The sequence below is a fragment of the Penaeus chinensis genome, chromosome 2 (assembly GCF_019202785.1).
Source record: "Penaeus chinensis breed Huanghai No. 1 chromosome 2, ASM1920278v2, whole genome shotgun sequence".
Lineage (NCBI taxonomy): Eukaryota > Metazoa > Arthropoda > Malacostraca > Decapoda > Penaeidae > Penaeus > Penaeus chinensis.
Genome location: NC_061820.1, coordinates 40875725 through 40883224, shown reverse-complemented (window position 1 = coordinate 40883224; position 7500 = coordinate 40875725). Strand labels below are relative to the sequence as shown.

The 7500-nt window shown below is 42.7% G+C and overlaps 1 protein-coding gene across 1 annotated transcript in view; it reads left to right on the top strand.

The window, feature by feature from the left end:
- Positions 1–7500, top strand: part of LOC125033198 (glycoprotein 3-alpha-L-fucosyltransferase A-like) — an 88500-nt gene that overhangs the window by 775 nt on the left and 80225 nt on the right. The gene's annotated exons all lie outside the window — the stretch shown is intronic.

The window sequence follows — 7500 nt, the reverse complement described above, 5'->3', positions numbered from 1 at the left end:
AATAATAATAATAATAAAGATAATAGTAGTAATAATAATAATAAAGATAATAGTTATGATAAAGACTGTAATAATAATAATGACTATGATGATAATAATAATAATAATGATACTGATGATAACAATAATAATAATAATCGTAACAATAATGGTAACCGTTAAAATATGATAATAATGTTAGGAAAAAAAAAAAAATATTGAGAACATCTCTACGGGAAGTCAAGAATTCTTTTTAGGAGAGACAGAGAACAATCTAGAAAGTTCGTGAGAATTTGAAAAATCTGGAAAACCGGACGGTGGAGAAAGAGGAAGAAGAAAGGGAATGAGAGGGAATGAGAGGGAATGAGAGAGAGGAAAAAGGAGAAAGAGGAAGTGGAAAATGAATGAGAGGGAATGAAAGGGAATGAGACAGAGGGAAAAGGAGGAGAAAAAGGAAGAGGAAAGGGAATGAAAGAGAATGAGAGGGGCGGAAAGGAGAAGGAGAGAGAGGGGAAAAGGGGAAAAGGGAAGGAGAGGGAAAGAAAGAAAGGGGGAGAAGAAAAAAGAAGAGGAAAGAAGGGGATAGTAAAGAGGAGAGGGAGAGGGAGGGAAGAGAGGAAAGGGAAGAGTGAAAGGGAGAAAGAAAAGGGGAAAAGAAAGGGAGTAAGTGAAAGGGAGAGTAAGAGGGTATAGGAAAGGAGTAGGAAAAGAGTGTGGAAGAGGAAATGGAGAACGGAGGAAAGGGAGAGAGAAAGAGGGAAAGGGAAGTGGAAGGGGAGGTGAAAGGAGGGAGAGGGAGAATGAAAGAGAGAATGAGCGGGCGAAGGAGGGGGAGTATAAAGACAGACAGAAGAGAGAGAGAGAGAGAGAGAGAGAGAGAGAGAGAGAGAGAGAGAGAGAGAGAGAGAGAGAGAGAGAGAGAGAGAGAGAGAGAGAGAAAGAGAGACAAAGAGTGAGACAGAGAGAACGAAAGAAAGAAAGAAAAAAAAACAGAAAAAGAAAAGAAAAAAAAAAACAGAAAAAGAAAAGAGAAAAAGAGATAAAAAGAAACGCAAAGAATGAATAAAACGAAAAAAAAAATACAAGAAAGAAACGAAGAATAACGAAGAAGAGGCGAAGAAAGAAGAAGAAAAGAAAGTGACAGCGTAGAGGGGGGTCCTGTTGCAAAGGAGAAAGGCAGGAGGAGAGGGGGAGGGGAGGGGGAGGGGGAGGAGAGAGTGAAGATGAGTATGCACCACGTAGCAGGGGGGGGGGAGGGGGAGGGGGGGGTCGTGATCCGGTCAAGGTAAGCACAACGGTATTCAATTTTTCGTTTTATTTTCTTTTAGTTGTATTATTTATGTTGTTGTTGTTGTTTTGTTGTTCTTTATGACTGGGCTATAACATGTTACGGACCTTCACGAGAAAAGCTTTTGCTAGCGCTTAATTTGTTTGTTCGTTAATCAATTTATTCGTATATTAATGAACTGATTCGTTAATCAATTATTTAATTTATCTATTTATTTCATTTCATCGTAATATTATAAAGGTAATAATGATAATATGATAACTGATGATGATAGGGATAAAAGTAATGATAAATAATGATTAAAAGAATAGTAATAATGATAATTATAATGATGATGATGATGATGATTATACAATTGATAATAATGATAATTATGATGATAATGATAATAATGATAATGATGATGATGGTAATAATGATAATAATGATAATGATGATGATGGTAATAATGATAATAATGATGATGATGATAATGATGTTAATGATAATGACGATGATAATTATAATAATAATAAAAAAAAAATAACATCATTGATTATAGAAAAGGACGAAAAGAACTTTTACAAGCGGACGTGTCAAAGACTCAACAAGCGTAGACGATAAACTGGTCTTAAGAGAAAAGGTCTCATCAGTGCAGGCTTAGATGGGGAGGGGGAGGCAGGCCGGAGGAGGAGGGGGGGGAGGGCAGGTCGGGGAGGAGGTAAAAAGAGGAGGGGAAGAGGAGGAAGGACGGGGGGGGAGGGTGGAAAGGGAGGCAGTCTAGGTGGGGAGGGGGAAAGGGGGGTGATAGGCTGGCGTGACAGGCAGGCAGGCGTGCAGGTCGCCTGGGGAGGAAGGTAGGCTGGTGGGTAGGTTAGTAAAGGAGGAAGGTAGGTTGGCAGGATGGTTGGCAGGCTAGCCATCATAAGGAAGGGTTGTTGGCAGGCTAGTAAGGAAGGAAGGTAGGTTAGTTGGCAGGCTGGTGAGAAAGGTAAGTTAGTTGGCAGGCTGAAAAGCAGGTTAGCAACGGAGGAGATAATCAGGCTATCGGGCAGGTCGGTGAGGGTGGCAGGCAGGAAGGTTGGCAGGCTAGCAAGAGAGGGAAGGAAGCGCAGGTTGCCATGGGACTCGGATGGGAGTGAAAGTTGTATTTCTCTCCCCCTCCTCCCCGTCACCCCGCCGTTTTGTGAATGTACGCGTCTCTCTCTCTCTCTCTCCCTCTCTCTCTCTCTCTCTCTCTCTCTCTCTCTCTCTCTCTCTCTCTCTCTCTCTCTCTCTCTCTCTCTCTCTCTCTCTCTCTCTCTCTCTCTCTCTCTCTCTCTCTCTCTCTCTCTCTCTCTCTCTCTCTCTCTCTCTCTCTCTCTCTCTCTCTCTCTCTCTCTCTCTCTTTCCCTTTCCCTTTCCCATTCCCTCCTTCCCTCTCTCTCCTTCTCGTTCCCCCCTCTCCCTCCATTTTTTTTGTCTTTCTTTTTTTTTCTTCTTCTTTTCTTGACCTCACTGCCTCTGTTTTCCCTCTTCGCCCACTCATATCTGCCAACGCCCATCGGAAAACAGTGACCCCCCCTCCACCCCCTCCATCCCTCCTCAGTCCCTCCCACCTCTCACCCCTTTACCCCTTCACCCCTTCCCCCATGCCCATCCATCTCCTCCTTCTCCCTTTCCTGCTCCTCCCTCTTCCCCCTTTCTCCTGCTCCCTCTCTTCCTTCCTTTCTCATCTCCTCCCTCTCCTTCCTTTCTCCTGCTCCCTCTGCCCCCCTCTTACCCCTCCCCCTCTGTCTATTACCCCTCCCTTATGCCCCATACCCCTCCTCCTCCCCCCCTCTACTCCTCCCCCTCCCCCCTCCCCCCTCCTTCCTGTCGGGCTCTGAATGACCTTTGGCCGAGCTCCAACCTCCTCTGTCCCTTCTGCAGGCCAAACAGGACTAAATGGATTATCCTAGGCTATCTATCCTGCCTTACAACCAATCAGCCAAAACGCACATGCTGATGAAAGCACAGTCATATCGGTACACACAGAAGGATAAGGATGTGTACACATGTACGTAAGAAGGCAGGCACGCATACACACACACTCGCACGCATGCAGTTACACACAAACACAAACGCAAACACACACACACTCACAGACACACACACACAAACAAACAAACACGCATACCCACGCGCACACACACACACACACACACACACACACACACACACACACACACAAACAGACAAACACGCACACACACACACACACCCACAAACAAATACGCAAGTACACACACACACACACACATACAAGTACACCCCCTCCCCCTCCCTCCTGAACACACACACACACACACAAGCACAAAAACTCACCCGCAAACACGCTCAAGCACTCAACCGAAAAAAAACACGCACGCACGCACGCACGCACAGGTCGTCCTCCCCAAGCAACCCTTCTGCCCCGTTCATTGCCGACCTCCAGCGGGCCGGCGCCTCCGCGGAGTCGTGCAGCAGGCAATTCCCCGCCGGCCGGCCTGCTTCTGCTGGCATGCCTGCGTCCGTGCTTGTTTTGTTGTGCGTGCGTGTGTATATGCATATATATATATATATATATATATATATATATATATATATATATATATATATATATATACACACACAGATATATATGTATATATGTTTAAATATATGTGTATACATATGCATATACATAAACATATACATATACATACACATACACACACACACACACACACATACATACATGCATATATATATATATATATATATATATATATATATGTACATATAATGAGATAGTGAGAATATATATGTATATATATGCATGCACACACACACACACACACACACACACACACACACACACACACACACACATATATATATGTATATATGTATATATATACATACACATATGCACATATATACATATATATACATATATATAGATATATACATACAGCGAGAGGGAGAGATTTCCAAAAGCATATATATTTTTTGCCTCCTCTGTCACTTACTTAAAATTTTGTCAGATTTCGTTAATTTTCGTCGATATCCATTAATGCAATGAGCGTCCTGGAAAAGAGAGTGGCATTTGATGTCCATTACCTGAACTATTTACTAAAATCCCTTTTCATTATTGCAATCTCCGACTGCATTTGCAATTTGGATTTGTGTTCATCGGAGAATCATTTTCGAAAATACGAGAGTGTGCGGTTGTAATGCTTCCATCTCTTTATCTGTTCTTTTATTTGTTTCTGCGACTACTATAGGTAGGTAGGTTGATAGATAGATAGATTGAGTGATTAATTAATTCATTGATAGATTGATAGATAGATAATGAATACATATGTAGGTAGGTTGATAGATAGATAGATAGATTCATTCATTCATTCATCGATAAATAGATAGATAGATAAATAGATAAGTAGATAAATAGATTAATAAATATGGATATATACCCTTTTCTCCTATTTGTCTATGCATATCCCTATTTATTTGTATGTTTCTCTGTTTATTAATTTGTGTTTGCTAACCGATTCTTTTTCGTTCCAGGTACAGGCGGTTGTTCACGAGCAATGTCGATACGAGGTATTTTTTCTTTCTTTTTTGCTTTCCTCCTTTACATATGCATTTAATCTACTTACGTTTTTATTATTATTATTATTCGATTCGAGTGAGATGGTTTTTTTTTGTCTCTGTTCAGTTACTGATGAACTAAATTGAGTTCATTTATTCATAGATTTACCAAAACTTACTCGTCAATATTTCCTCACTTACTTTCCTGTCATACCACGAGGTACCAATTTCTTCGGTTTGTTTTTATGCCCATTACCCCCCCTCCCCCCTCCCCCCTCCTTCTACCTGTCGGGGCCCGAGCCGGGACAATTACTGATACCTGTAAGAAGGTGAAAGTGGATTTGACCCTCCGTGACCTGACCTCAGGGCACCTATACGCAGCGCAAGGAACGGGATTTTCTGTGTTCTAGATAGAGAGACTGGTGTAGTCATGCATACGTATTCACATTCACGCGTTATACACAAAACCACGCACGTACACGCACATGCACGCATACATTCGTATGTATTTATATATATATATATGTATGTATGTATGTATGTATGTAGGCATGCTTATATATATGCATATATATGCATACATATATGCATGTATGTATGTATATATGTGTATATATACGTATATATACATATATATGTATATCTATATATATGCATATATATATGCATATATATACATACATACATTCATACAAATACATATATACATACATATACATACACAAATGTACATATACACATGCATATACATGTACACGTGCGTGTGTCTTGATGTACATTCTGTACATATACAAAACTTGTATACTTCCACACAACACGTTAGGCAAACCATCAGAAGAGAATCCAAATCCCTCCTTCAAACATCACCAACCCGGGAAAAAGCAAGGACGCTGGGGAAATGAACGGCAAAAGGAGAACGACGAGACAAACGAACAGCGAAACGAACGAACGAACGGCCAGACGAACGAGAGAACGACGAAAGGAACGAACGGAGAAACGAACTAACGAACGAACGAGGGAACGGCGAGGCACGGCGCGGGGACAAGCTGCTCGAGCGGGTTCGTGCCCTCCCGATCTCAGAGCGAGGAGCGAAATACAGTCAAAAGGTCGAACTGGCTTATGGAAGGGAGGTCGTGACGAGTTCCCTGTCTCGGGGATGAGTGTCACACCTAATGATGTTATGCCGTTGGTCGTTAGAAGAAAACCTCGCGTGGATTGTGTTGCTGGTTGTTACGCCCTTGAGCTGTTACCGTTATAGGGTTTGTGTGGTGAAGGAGGCTGCTTGCCTGTGTTGTTGTTATCGTTGGAGGACATTATCGTGTGTTGTTGCTGGTGTGGTTATTATAACAGGACCGCTTCACGTGTTATGATTGTAGAAGGACCGTTTTAAGTGTTATGATTGTAGAAGGACCATTATCGTGTGTTGATATTTTGTGATTATAGCAGGATTGTCTCATATGTTATTTTTACTGAAGGACCATATAATGCGTTTTTCTTATTGAAGGACCGTATAATGTTCATACCAGAATAGAGGGACAATATCATGTTTTGTTACCATGAGAGAGGGACCAAATCACCTGTTGTTATTACCATTATAGAAAGATCGTTCTGTGTGCATTTCTTATCATGTGGTATTATATATTATGTGCTGTTATCATTACAGAAGCACCGAACAATAAACTGTTATTACTTCAGAAGCTCCGAGAGTAGTAAATAGGAGAGATACAGGATGAATGATAAATCGGGAGGGGTAAGACCGACGAAATAAACACCACCATAATAATAATAATAAATAAAAAAAAAAAAACTTTCCTATGGCGTCACCAAGCTCACTTCGGTTGTCTGGCCTGGTTTCTCCGATCCGGTCTCGAAGGGATAAAGTATATTATCGTCTGGGGGCGGAGCCATGGGGGGGCAGTATGTCCCGGCTTTCCCCCTTCCCCTCCCCCTCTCCTTCTCCTGCTCTCTGTCTTCTCCTCTTCCTCTCCCTCTCCTTCTCCTCTCCTCTCCTCTCCTTTCCTTCTCCCTCTCCTTTCCCTCTCCCTCTCCCTCTCCCTCTCCCTCTCCCTCTCCTCTCCCACTCTCTCTCCCTCTCCTCTCCTCTCTTCTCCCTCTCACTTTCCCTCTCTCGCCTCCGTCTTGGGGTCGCTCTTAAGCGTCATGCAATCGCGTTCCTTCGGCAGGAAGTAAGGGGGACGGGATCATCATCGACCCTTCTGACTTCCCTGTGACATCCCTGATCAATGTGGCCCAAGTATCGTTGTTGCTTATAGTTCCTTGCGGATGTTTTCCTTTTTCTTTCTTTCTTTCTTTATCTCGTTCTCTTTCTCTTTCTCTCTCTTTCTCTCTCTCTCTCTCTCTCTCTCTCTCTCTCTCTCTCTCTCTCTCTCTCTCTCTCTCTCTCTCTCTCTCTCTCTCTCTCTCTCTCTCTCTCTCTCTCTCTCTCTCTCTCTCTCTCTCTCTCTCTTCTCTCTCTCTCTCACTTCGTCCGCTTGAAGTTAATCATGAGCTTTGTTATTATTTTTATTAGTCATACGTATACACGTGCATGTGCATATATCGACCTCTCAGCCTCTCCCGGTCACGACGCTGTGCCAAAGCAGGGTAGGAGTCGTGAGTGTGCCGTCGTGTGACCTTCCTTGACCTCGATTCCAGACGACCTTCCCCTGCGTGACCTAGGA